This window comes from Microcebus murinus, chromosome 23 (genome assembly GCF_040939455.1).
Source record: "Microcebus murinus isolate Inina chromosome 23, M.murinus_Inina_mat1.0, whole genome shotgun sequence".
NCBI lineage: Eukaryota > Metazoa > Chordata > Mammalia > Primates > Cheirogaleidae > Microcebus > Microcebus murinus.
In genome coordinates this window covers 19,497,956-19,511,449 of record NC_134126.1, presented here as the reverse complement: position 1 = coordinate 19,511,449, position 13,494 = coordinate 19,497,956, and the positions used below count along the sequence as shown (strand labels likewise).

The 13,494-nt window shown below is 36.8% G+C and overlaps 1 protein-coding gene across 7 annotated transcripts in view; it reads right to left on the bottom strand.

Moving 5' to 3' along the window:
- Nucleotides 1-13,494, bottom strand: part of ESRRG (estrogen related receptor gamma) — a 594,335-nt gene that overhangs the window by 470,646 nt on the left and 110,195 nt on the right. The gene's annotated exons all lie outside the window — the stretch shown is intronic.

Below are 13,494 nucleotides of genomic sequence, written 5' to 3'. Positions count from 1 at the left end.
TTTCAGCAATTTCTCTAAAAATGTAGCATAGCACCAATAGCTCTTTCACCCATGCTCAGGTTTTCTTTCTTTCTTTTTTTTTTTTCCCTTTTCTAATCACTAAAGATATTTGCATGAAAACAGGATCTTTGTTTCCTAAGGATTGATCCACTTGCTACTTACTACTGCTTCTTCTGCACCTTGGTGACATCCTAACTCTTGCTAAGGAGCTAATTTTAATATCACAAAGGATTGTGATTTCAAGTGGAAGCAGCTAACCTCTTATGAAACAAAGCCTCTGTTTTCAAGCAATTGTCTCTAATAAAATGCAAAAAAAATGTTCAATATCTAAAATGTAAAAGAGATGTCTTATCTGAGGACTAGATAAAACATTATCTATGATTCTCTACTTCTTAAAGCTGCAGAAAAAGAGTTAAGACCAAAAAAAAAAGACAAAAGAAACTAAAAACCAACTTTCAAATGTTAACAACATGCTTTCCCTACACACCTTTGCCACTGTTGTCTGCCTACCAACATGAGACAATTATATTATTATTTTATTATACTATCCTCATTTCACAGAGTGACAGCAGTCTAAAAATAGGCTTTGAAAATGGCATATTTTATCTAGACATTACTTTTTTGCAAATATAAAGCTACTTATAATATTTTTATCATGCAATTATCCCTACATAATTTAGCATTTTGCTTACATTTTGTTATTTCTATTATCACAATTAAGAATCAGTTTCCCGTGATTTTAATCTTAGCAAGATGCATATATGAGTATAACCGTAATCACTCTATTTACAAAAGATAATTAGAAATATGCCTTCATACAGCATGAAATAATTCTAGGTCTCATAAATTCCAAGGTATTAAACAAGTAAGTAAAATATAAATGGATTTATAATGCATTTTGACAAATGTATACAATTTATTAAAAAATTCCAACAAAATCATAAATGCCCCATTAAGAGAACCTGGGTGACAGCCAACCTTAGAGGCAGATTTTAGAAAAAATAATCAAACATGGACATTAACATTTGCATGGTTCATGTAATCATGAACCGTGGGCTTAGAGTTAGCATGTCACTTCTTCTGCATACTACTAGAATATCACACATGGCACTGTCCTCTTACTTGTGATTCTTTGTGACCCTCCTGGGCTTGGGTCCAATAATGTGTCAGAAAAGAGAAGGCTGTAGATGGAAATTCTGGGCGAACTATTTGGTTTTGCCCATTTTTGGACCACAGACTGCATGCCCAGTCCCAGTTACCTGAATAAGGATGCCCAGATTTGGGGTTATAAGAGAATTTGGGGGAAGATAAGAGCTGAAACTGGGTTCGAGTCTCATCATTATTAAAAGAAAGCCAATGCACCTGAGTTGTAAGACACAGCTTTAGGGTCAGAGAGGGTAGGAAGGAGCTCAGCAAAGCACTGGTCTAGGTAGTGAGGGCCTATGCCCTCTCTTCCCACTCCATGGAGGTCTTGCTGGTCTTGAAACCCCAGCTATCCACACTACATGGATGTTAAAGACAGATCCAACTTTCCCAGGGATAATTCTGCCCACTGGTACCAAAATGAACCATGCTGTGTCGGGTGGGATGGCAGCCTCAATGAGATATATCTTGATTTAATAGAGAAATAAAAGCCATATAAGGTCATAAGCTAAGACCGCTGTAAAGTGTGTGCAGGCACCCTACACTTTAATACTCCCAAGCTGCTTTTTAACTCTGAGTGAAACAATTTGTCTAATGTCTACAGCAATGGTTCAATTAATTTCCTCCTTTAAGTAATATCAACCTGTCTCCTATAATACGCCTTAGTAGAAGTTGTTTTCTTTTGTTCTTTTTTTTATGTTGGAACTCTATAAAGATATGGGAATGGAAACAGTGCTGATTTCTAAATGACAGGAGCTCTTCCACAGAAATAAAGCATATTCACACTTGATTTCTGTCTTTAGGGACCCTTTGCAAGTACCAGTGTATAAAAATGAGTCAAATGGATGAGACCAAACTGCCTTGGGCAGTAAGAAGCAGCATGGGCATCTCTTGATGCCTTCATTAGTAATTCATTAGTAATTTCTTCATTTGCCAACACAATTTTTTGAGCACCTATTAGGTCTCAGGTCCACTGTTCTAGGCAGAGGTTTTAAATAGGGTTGTGGGTGTAGACCTTATTGAAAAGGTAACATTTGAGGAAAGACTTAAGTGATGAAGTGATGGGAAGTGTTAATCATGAGGATATATAAAAACGGTATTTTGAACAGAGGAAACAGCCAAGTGCAAAGATCCTAAGGCAGGAGTAAGTCTGGAAAGCTCCAGGAACAGCAAGGAGGCCATGATGTTTGGAGCAGAGACAAGGAGGAGAGAGGAGTTAGAGAGAAACTCAGGAAGGAGGTAGGGGTCAGTTCAGGCAAGACCTTCTGGGACACTACAAAGACTTTCACTGAAATGGAGAGCCACAACAGCATTTTGAGCAAAGTGAATGACCAGACTTATGTTCTAAAATCTCTTTACCTTAGAAAAGTCACCTGCACATCAAAAGTGAATGGCCAAGGAATGACAGCTTAAACCAATTCACAACAAATGTCTACTAGAGACAATCCAAGCTCAATCTCCAACTGCCAATGAGTTTAGCGCCAATATTGTTTTTAAAGAAAGAAACAGATATTATACACATTGTATAATACTTATTATCGGGCAGATCCTTCCCTAAAGTTTATATGAATTTGAGTAAGTCTCGGATTCTATTTCTCACTCTTTGAAATTAAGGAGTTGATACTGATATAAATAATTAAGGAGTTGATACTGATACTGATATAAAGTTGATACTGATATCTATAAAATAGGTAATTTATCTATTGAAAATATCAGGGGGCAGGCGTCATCATAGGCCATCATAGAGGCTGGCTACTGCAGATACAAACACTATATACATATAGTGTTTCACACTTAATTTCTGTCTTTAGGGACCCTTTGCAAGTACCAGTGTCGTCTAAAAATGTCTGCAAGTACCAGTGTCTAACCTCTGCCTAGAACAGTGGATCTGAGATCTAATAGGTGCTCAAAAAATTGTGTTGTCGAATGAAGGAATTACTATGAAGACATAAAAAGATGCCCACACTGCTTCTTACTGCCCAAGGCAGTTTGGTCTCATCCATTTGACTCATTTTTAGACATCGGTACTTGCAAAGGATCCCTAAAGACAGAAATCAAGTGTGAAACAATATATGTATATAGTGTTTGTATCTGCAGTAGCCAGCCTTTATGATGGCCTATAATGGCGCCTACCCCCTGATATTAGTGAATAGTGAATAAATAGTGAATCAGGGCTGGGGGTGTCACCAATAAAATATAGCAGAAGTGATGGTGTGTGACTTCCAAGGCTAAGTCATTAAAGGCGTTGCAACTTTTACCTTGTTCTCTCAAATTACTCGCTCTAGGAGAAGACACCCTCTGTGCCATGAGGGACCCACATGGAACAGAACCAACTTGCCAGCCATCTGAGCAAGTCACCTTGGAAGTGGATCCTTCCTGCCCCATTCAGGCTTTAATTTGACTGCAGCTCTTGTAAACGTCCAACTGCATCTTCCTGGTGATATGCAACCTCACAGATAACCATCAGCCAGAATTGCCCAATCAAGCGTCTCCTAAATTTCCAATCCACAGAAACCAGGAGCAATAAGTCTTTATTATTATTTTAAGCCACTAAAGTTTTCAGTTATCTGTTACTCAATCATAAATAACTATTATATTTTCTAGTACCCAGATATTCTAAACAGTGATCATCAGTTTGCTTCTATTCACAATATTTACTTTTATCAAATATGCTTTTGAATTTCTTAACTCAACTAAAAAAAATCAGTAAAAAAAAATCCCAACCAAATAAAACTACATCAGGACATTGCAAAAAAAAATCCTAAAATCTTTCGTTTGACTGAAATATCAAAATGAAAAAGTGCTGACTTGGATGTGATAAAGAATATTGGAGGAAGCATGGACTTTGAAGTCAGAAAAAAAGGAGTATGAATAATAGTTTTACTTACTAGTTTGAGCAAGTTATTTAAACTAACCAAGCCTCGGTTTCTCAATCTGTAAACAGGGAAATAATGCTTAACTTACATTGCTGAGAAAAGTATATATGTAAGATATCCAAGCCTGATATTACGCTAACCAAAACTCAAAAGAGTATTTATAATCACTAATTCATTGTTATTGGCCATTGAAATGTCATTTAAATTTTGGAAAGCAGAACTATCTAAATAAATACTTTGCATAATCAGATCAACCATTATATTTTTTCAGATTCGATACTCATTTTTAGTCTGTTGTTTTTTATCATAAATGCAATTTCAATGGCTAGATGACATATGGGTAGTTACATGGTTGGACCAAAAAAGTAAAAAAGAAACAATGGAAGTCATCATTAATTCCAATAACACAATTAACTGAGCTGTAACTTGTAATACAGAAATATGGTTTGAGACACAATGAATATTCATAATTATCTTATTAATCATAATTTCATGAATGAATATTGTCTATAGGACTGAAAGGGAACAAGGAGTTAATACCAGAATCTTGGGCCCGATATTCACGATATTTACCAATGTCCTATGTAATTAAACACAGTCCATATGCCAGGCGCTGACGTAAGTCCTAGAGGCATAAAAACGCAAATAGAACCTGTCCCTGCTCCCAAAGAACTTAATAACTAGTGTTCTCTCCTTGGCGATTTCTACAAAGTATTATAAAATGACAGATGATAAGGTTATGTTTTACCCAGTTCTTTTATTCATCCTGCCTGTTTTCATAAATTTTAGAGAGCACTTAAGAATAAGGCTGAATGGATTATTGACCAAATTTACAATAGGATAATTGGTACCCAGTCCAAGTGATCCTGAATACGGTAAACTATGGGCATATAACCGAATGATATGGAAAAAAAGATTATACTAGTTAGGAAATTATTCTGTATAGCTATTAATATATCAATCTATCAATCAATTAATTTATTCCAAAACCATTTGTTTATTCTCATGAATGATGCTACCTGACAATTTATATATAGTATCTGTGAAGTGAGAATGATATTATTTTAGTATCTAGCTGCCATGATAAATGGTACATCACTTTGAAATTACTGAACTAAAAATAGTAAGAGGGACTTTGGACTTTTTACTGTCAAGGACACCTGACACCTTTTAGAGAGTTCCCCCATGAATCCTATTGTTCTGAGTTTGACAATCGTAATGCATTTAGTTAGTAATAATAGTTCTACTCTTATTAATAAAAAATGAATATTGGCTATTTATTCATAATGAATATGAATATTTGAATATTTATTCAAAGTGAATATGGCTATTTATTGCCATTCATAATTTGTGATTGGTATAAGATAATTCAGGGGAAGAAAGGTTTATATAATCCCAACCAAAAGCAAAACCAAAGAGGTGATAGTTAGCTTGTGCACATTGTGATTTTATGTCTTATTTTCATTAGACTTTTTAAAATCCTGAACATGTGTCATTCCTCCGTCACTTTCTCCAAGGATCCTAAACTGAGAACTATTCAGATCCAATTACCTCCTTTTAAAGATGACCAGGACCAGAAAGGTTATAGGATTAGTCTCAGGACACGGCTTAAGAGTGGCATAAGCAAGACAGGAAATTAAGTACTAAACCCAGGACTGGTGCCCTTTCTCCACCGTGCTAAAATGACTATGGGTTTGCCTATAACAACAACCACCTCCATCAGTCAAATCTATAAGAATCTCAATTACCATTATTTGACATTCACATAAGCCCTCCAAAGGAACAGGAAACTCTTAGGACACTTAAGATAATGCTAAATAGAGAGGACAACATATAGAAAGACTTGTTCCATAATGTTCTCCTACTCAAAGTGTCAATGTCAACCAAAGAGGAATGTCTAATATTTATTATATTTAACTCAAAAGATAACCTTACATCTACAATACCATAAATTCTCCCTAAATATATTGTATAATAACATTAGACTTGGTTCTTAAACTGTTCTTCTGACCATTAGAAAAAAAAAATTTAGTAAATCTAAAACCACAACTTTCTATATCAAAATTCTCTCTTCTTTTTTTCTATGTGTTTTCAAGTCAGCCTATCAAATTTATAGGAAAAGTACTTTTGCTGACTTTCAACTTGTCAACTCAGAGCCAGTCTTCATTACCATGTAAATCATGGTGGTCTTTATTGATAGATATTTTATCCTAACTATGTTACAACTTATTTTCAGTAGAGCAATAACAAGTAGTTAGGGATAGAATTAGTTCACTGTTAAAACCCAGAGATTACTATTTAACTCACATAACTGAGTCCAGTTTGAATTGGAATGGCATTGCGTCTTTTTGTCTTATTATCAGACTTTTTGTGTACCCTACAATAGAGTGAAGAAAAATAAACATATGGTCACTATTCAACATAATTTATCATACTAGGAATGAATTTATAAATCACTTTAAAATGTTAAAAAGTAAAATATAACTAAATAAGATAACAATTAATTAGGTAGTATAAAGACCTATAGTCTTTATTTAATATTATTGGCGATAGTCATCTGAGCGATTGATATACACAACTTTTATAACACTTCTGATAATTTGGTCTATACTATAATATGCATATAACTTGACTAAGCCTCACAGGCTATGGAGCCAATACTGCACTATGGCTACTTTGGAACTGATTTCATGACACTGATTGATTTTAACTATAGGTTGAATATCCTTTATCTGAAATACTTGGGACCAGAAGTGTTTTGGATTTTGAATGTTTTGAATTTTGGAATATTTACAGGTACATAACGAGATAACTTGAGGATAACACCAAAGTCTAACCATGAAATTTGTTTATGTTTCATATACACTTTATACATATAACCTGAAGGTAATTTTATACAATATTTCTAATAAAGAAATTTTGTACATGAAACAAAGCTTTGATGGCATTCGATTATGACCAGTCACATAAGGTTAGGTGTTGAATTTTCTACTTGTAGCATCATGTTGACACTCAAAAAGTTTCAGATTTTGGAACATTCTGGATATAAGATTTTCAGATTAGAGATGCTAACCTTGTATTTAGTAAACTGAACTGTTACCAAAGTAATTTTTTTAACTGCTGTGCTATTTTATTTCTCGTCATTTGCGATAAAAGCTAGCTTCCTCACAAGTACTTTATACATCATATCACCAGTTCAAGGCTTATAAAAACTATTTTAATTCTATGTGATCTAATGCTTTGACTAATCCACCAGGATTTTTCTTTAGATATTTAAAAGGACTATAATGAGTTCATAAATGATGGAGATTAAACTTATAGAATACTCACAAAAAAGAGGAAATGAAATAGTTCATCACCCCATATGCAGGTATATACAGTATCCACATACAGTATTCTAATATAGTATATTATCCTACCATCCCAAAACATTAATATGTTTTCCTTTGGAAATTATGAGAGAAAGAACAGACAGACAGACAGACAGACAGACAGACACAGGTAGATCTCACCATAAAGTTTCAGTCTAAAAGTTTTAAGATATATTCTTATACTACCATGTAATTGCCAATTCGACAACTTCAGTCTCTCCTTCCAAAGGAAAAAGAAGGCGAAGGAAAGAAACACTAAATCAATGACATTTTTATAACTAACTTTGGACACTGTTATTGTGCTATTAGATAATTCAGGACCATTATCCTCATCTTCAGCTCATTGTTTAAAAATACTTGTAAGGATTATTGTCAAAAACCATTTATGACTTCCTTTTGGAGGATAAGGGAGTTAAAAACTTCAATCTTGTAAATATCTTTATCAGAACTATCTCCATAAAATTCTCCCCCTTCCTCTTTTATTCTTGGGCTATTCTTTTTAATGAAACTAAGCTTTTATAAACCTAACAAAGTTTTTATTTGGACTGACTTTCTTCCTTTCTTCCTTCATTCCTTTTTTTTCCTCCCTCCCTCCCTTTCTTCCTTCTTCCCTCCTTTCCTTCCAGTATTCATTTAATACATATAAACTAAGCATTTACTATGTGCCAAGCACTGTTCTAAGTGCTGGAGAGTGAGAGGCAAAGAAGAAAAACAAAGTCCCAGGCCAGTCATGGGACTAGGGTAGGGAGCAGGTGCAGGGGAAGGAAAGGGTGTTAGGTGACCCACAGTGTGTCCAAGAGAAGAGCCACAATATAAACAAGAAGAATGATCTACCCATGGAGTCAAAGACCTCAGATCTTCTGCGTGACAGGTCTAGCCCCACATCATAGTCTTACCTTTAACCCACTGTACTCGTTCATAGCCTAAAGTAAAACTAATCACTTGGACAAAACAACAGCTACAACAACAAAACTCCAAATGCAGAGCAGCAGACATTAGAATCTTCTTTACTACAAACCACTCACACTTTTGAACTCCATTGAGCCTGACAGCCACCGTATGATATGTGCAAGGTAAGTATTATCATCTCCATATTACAGATGAGTAACTTGAATCTCAGCAAAGGGATTGTACAAGGTGACAAAGCTGAACAGCAGAACTAAGGTCTCAGACACAGACTTCTGATTCCAGATGCAGAGCTTTTTCCACACACCATATTATTTCTCTATAGACAGAGATGTGCTCAAGGAAAGTGTAATCTGGCAACTGAATCCAAACCCTCACCTCCAGTGACTGCTCTAGAATATCTACATAATGGGATACTGGATGGCAACTAGTAGGAATAGAAGACTTCCTTGAAGTTGCATAGGAGACACACTGTATGCACCTTAGAGAGTTTGTACTCTCTAGGCTGCTGTTGCTAGACTTGTGAGAACTCTTGGAGTAGGGAGTAGGAGTATAGAGAACCAAGTAGTGGTAATGAATCGACCCCACAAAGATGACCACAACAAGTTGCCACATGAAACAGCATCCCAACTTCTACCTACAGAAATGCTAAAGGTCTTATTGTATTAATCAAAGACGATGGTTCTTGATATACCAGTTAAGTCCAAATCTCCAAAGCTTTACCCTGTGGCTGAGTTGAAACAAATTCCACTTCTTTCTGTAGTAAAGAGACTTACTTCTATAGACCAGTGTTCACAGACTAATTGCTAGCTAAACAAATATCTTACCACCAAAACTCAGTATTAATATATTCTGCAGGACTTAGTAACTCAAGCAACACCATCCTAAGACTTTCACCAGAGACTTTGGTGGTCAGATTTCAAGGTCACCTGATATAATCATATTTGGAGGATTATTCTCACATATGTGCAGGAATTTATTTAGAAGCAATTAAAATATCCTCATTCTTCAAGGTAAGAAATATTTGTATGTCTCAACATGTCATATTCATTTCCATCTCTCTGCCATTTCACCCTTTGCTTATTACTAAAATGCTTCCTAGTCCCTCTGATCTCTCTAAATTCTACACATTGAGTACCTTGCACAATGCAGGGCCAACAATGGGATCAATATAATGTTTGACTTATGCCTTTAAGATATGATCTCAAATGCTCTTTACAATTCATTCCATACAATAGTAGATAATTTATACTTTTGTTGAGATTGGCCCAAGGTAGATGCAACTTTTGTAAGGGATCAAGTCACTGGCTTTGGGGCTTAAATCTATCAAGTCTAGAAGATCCAGAGGCACAGCCCCAAGTAACTCAAATATGCTCACTATTTTATTTGATTTGAAAAATAAACAATAAAAATGGTAAGCTATAAAACAAACATAAAACTTCCCATTGTTTCGTGATGCTCTGCTAATACGTTAGTTCATTGTCTATTGTTAATAGTATTTGGCAAGAATTCTTTAGGTCTGAAAGTGGCTTAAGGAATGTTCAGAGTGCCAGACCTCTATATCTATGCCTCCCATGAGTATATCCCATTGAGTATAGTTTTCAAATTTCAAATTGCTCTAACTTACACTCAGAGCATAAACATCAGACCAACCATGGGTATTTTTTTATTTATGGGGTCCAAAACGAAGAGCTTTCACTGTAGGGGGAAACATCATCAAATCAGAAGAGCAGAGATGGTTCCAGCCAGCCCAAAATGAGAAGGGCAGATGTACTCATTTTAACACAGTTTCCAATGAATAAACACACCCTTTTGCATTATTTTGATGTTTGCCTGTTCCTGCATGCTGTGCCTCTTTGGCAAAAGTGAGCCAATATCTGTATCTGAAAATGACTGTTAATCACATTTTTTAAAAACATATTTTAGCAAAGGATGAAAACAGTCACAAATGCAACTAGAATTTTAAGAGACAGAGAGAGAGAGAAAAGCAGCCACCCCTGCAGCCAAAACAACTCAGTGTGGGAACAGTGTCATGTTGACGCATCTCTGAAGACCAAGTGATTTGTAAAATCATCAGAAATGAGGCGGCTGGCTCTGATGACCATTGTGATTTGGGGGTGCATTTATCCTTCAATGGAAAATCTGTTCTAATGAATTCTCCCACATCTATGCCACCCGTCGGGCAGTGTGCTAACAGTGATCTTCATAAAGAACCGAGCATTGTCAAAGGTTATCTTTTCATTCAAATGTACCAAATGGAAGATGGAGAACTAACTTCTCACACCAGATTTTGCCCTATGAAAAGAAGACATTGAATGACTGAAGAGGCTAAGAGATTTTTGAAGAAAATAGCCAAAGACCAGGAAAACAATGACTTTGAATGGAAAATTATGGGAAATATGATTAAGCGAGGTGTACAGAGGCTAGGAAGCTGAGGTTGGAAATTAGGGAGATAGGGAAATCTGATTCTCTTCTCTAAAACATCAGCCCCTTACCTCCTTACCCTTCCTTTGAGATAGATTAGATCCGAAAATGCCTTTGATCTTTGGTAGACAGATGCCAGCACCAATAGGCTAAAATATTCATAGGCAACGGCCTGCAAATTCCAACAAGCCACATTAGATAATTAGATTTCTGAAGATTCCAAGGTTACCCACCAGACACCGTCAACTCACAGTGCCATATGATATGCTTACTATGCAAATATCTACATACGTGCAAAGTCTTATTATTATAAATAACTCATTTCCCAGCTGCATACACACTCTACAGAGAAAACGACACATTGCCTGACTATCACTGAAAGAAGCCAAGTGAAAGTGATGCATAAAATCAGGCCTCCAAAACTGTTTCTACTGACTTTAGGTTTGGTAGGGAACATAAAAGGAAGTCCCAACCGAAATGAGAGTTCCGTGGCATTCGATAAACAGGCTTAAGGGTGTAAGCAATGCAATGCCAGGAACCAAGGCTGCCCTTCCTCAGAGCCAGACTGCACAGTGGCTTAGTAAACTGGGAATTAAGCTGAATCATTGCACTGGCACTGGAGGGAACACAGGTTGTGAGTGGCTGAACTGTTGCTTGCTATCCTGGTTCCTCTACATATAAGCTAATTAGTTGGCTGCCTGCATGCAAAACTTTGCTTTCACATTAACAACTTCTCTCTCCTCTCCTTGCTTTGGAATTAGTTTTTGTCCTGGAAAAGATACAAGATTTCCACATGTGCACACACACAGCATGCACTGTGGGTACCTCATGTATAGTTCCTAAACTGAATTCTCCAGGGATTCCTCTGGGATCCCTGACTTTCCCAGATTTAGACTGCAATTGTGTTCTTCCTGTCTTGCCCAACTCAGCCTTGAGCACTAGTCTCTTAAGCACTCGTCTCATGGAGACTAATCATATCTTCAGCCCTGATTTTCGTCTTTACACTTCTTCTAGCTTCTCTGCGGTCTGGCTTCTTCCACCTCTGCAATATCTCTTGACTCTTAGAAGCCCCCCCCCCCCCATCATCGCAACCAGGGTCATATCCAGGTTTCGAGGTGTTCGCAACTCATGCAATTGGAGAAGGACTCTCTCTTGAAGAAGAATACAAAAAATATAAATGTAAAGTTATAAACAAAATACTGGAGGGGGCCCAGGCAAGGGAGGTGACCCAGCGCTTGAATTTCATCAACTTCTCAGTAAATCCTCCTCTGACTGGCACACCGTCACTCTAGTAGACTGCCATTAAAAGTTTTTGGCCAATCTTCTGAGAAGCCCATCTATCCCTACAGTGCTTAAGACTTTTTCCTTGAGAATTTAATAAAAGTTGAAAGTGTTTATGCCCATAAGAGGCATGCAATCAATATCTGCTGATATAAATAATAAAAGTGGATGATACGATGGGATCACAAGGACCCCAAACATCCAATGCATAAAATTTGAAGAAAAAGAAGCTCATGAACCCAGTTTACTCTCTTGGAAACAGCTTCTGATGTACCCCTGGCTTGACAGCATTTGAAACAGCTCTTAACCCGGTAGCATTGGAATACTTTTATTTTGAGTTACTAGCAAGAAAATGACATGACATTGGCAGTTTAGAAAAGGCAAACTCAGAGGCTAAGTTTAGGCAAAAGGAACTGGAGAGGATGGGGACATTCCTCCCCTTCTTTCTTTCCACAGGTTCTTCCAAGCTGCCTCCCCTCCCTGTCCCCAGTCACTAGACTCAGCCAGGGAGTTCTGGAACTAATGTCACACACAGGCCAGCGAGCAAGGATCACTGCTCCCTTTCCTCTGAGTTCTTTGAACACTGCTGAACTGTACCCTTAGGATTTCTATTATGTAGTTTGCCAGGGCGAAGTACCACAAACTGGGTGGGTTAACCAACAGAAATTTATTATCTGAGTTTTGGAGCTCAGAATGTCAAAATCAAGGTCATCGACAGGGCTGGTTCCTTCTGAGTGCTGTGCGGGAAGGAATCTGTTCCAGGCATCTCTTCTTGGCTTGTAGATGGCTGTCTCCTCCTTGGGTCTCTTCTCATTATCTTCCCTTTATGTATGGCTGTCTCTGTGTCCACACTTCTCCTTTTTATAAGAGCACCATTCATATTAGATTAGAGCCCTTCCTCATGACCTCATTTGAACTTGGTTTCTTCTATGACGACCCTACCTCTAAATAAGGTCACATTCTGAGATACTGGAGGTTAAGACTCCAAAATATCTTTTTTGGATTGCACAATTCAACCCATGATAAGACTATCACCAGTTCTCTTTATTGGACACTGAGAAAAAAATACTTGCAGCTAAGAAGACCATCAGTAAGGTCACTGAGCAAGCAGACATAATCCTACAATGCCAAAGAAGTATCTAAAGACTACATTTCATTCACAGCAAAAAATAAAGTGTTAAAAGCTGACATGATGTTGAATGACAATTACATTAAATTTGGCAAAGAGTAATGTGAAAGTGTATAGCCTTTGTTGTTTTGTTTCCACATCCATAGACTTTTAACAAGTAAACTCAACATGTTCCAACTTTTTGAAGGACAAATGGTCCATAATCTCTGATAGACTATAGTTCCTTATACTGCCCCTCTGCTAAGTAATTTAAGGCTCAAAGGGAGAAGTGAAGTCAGATCACTTACCCCTGAAATGTAGTATTAGGCTTTAGATGTATTTTACCTCTGGATAAAAGAGGTGGGAATTGTTTAGTGCTAAATTC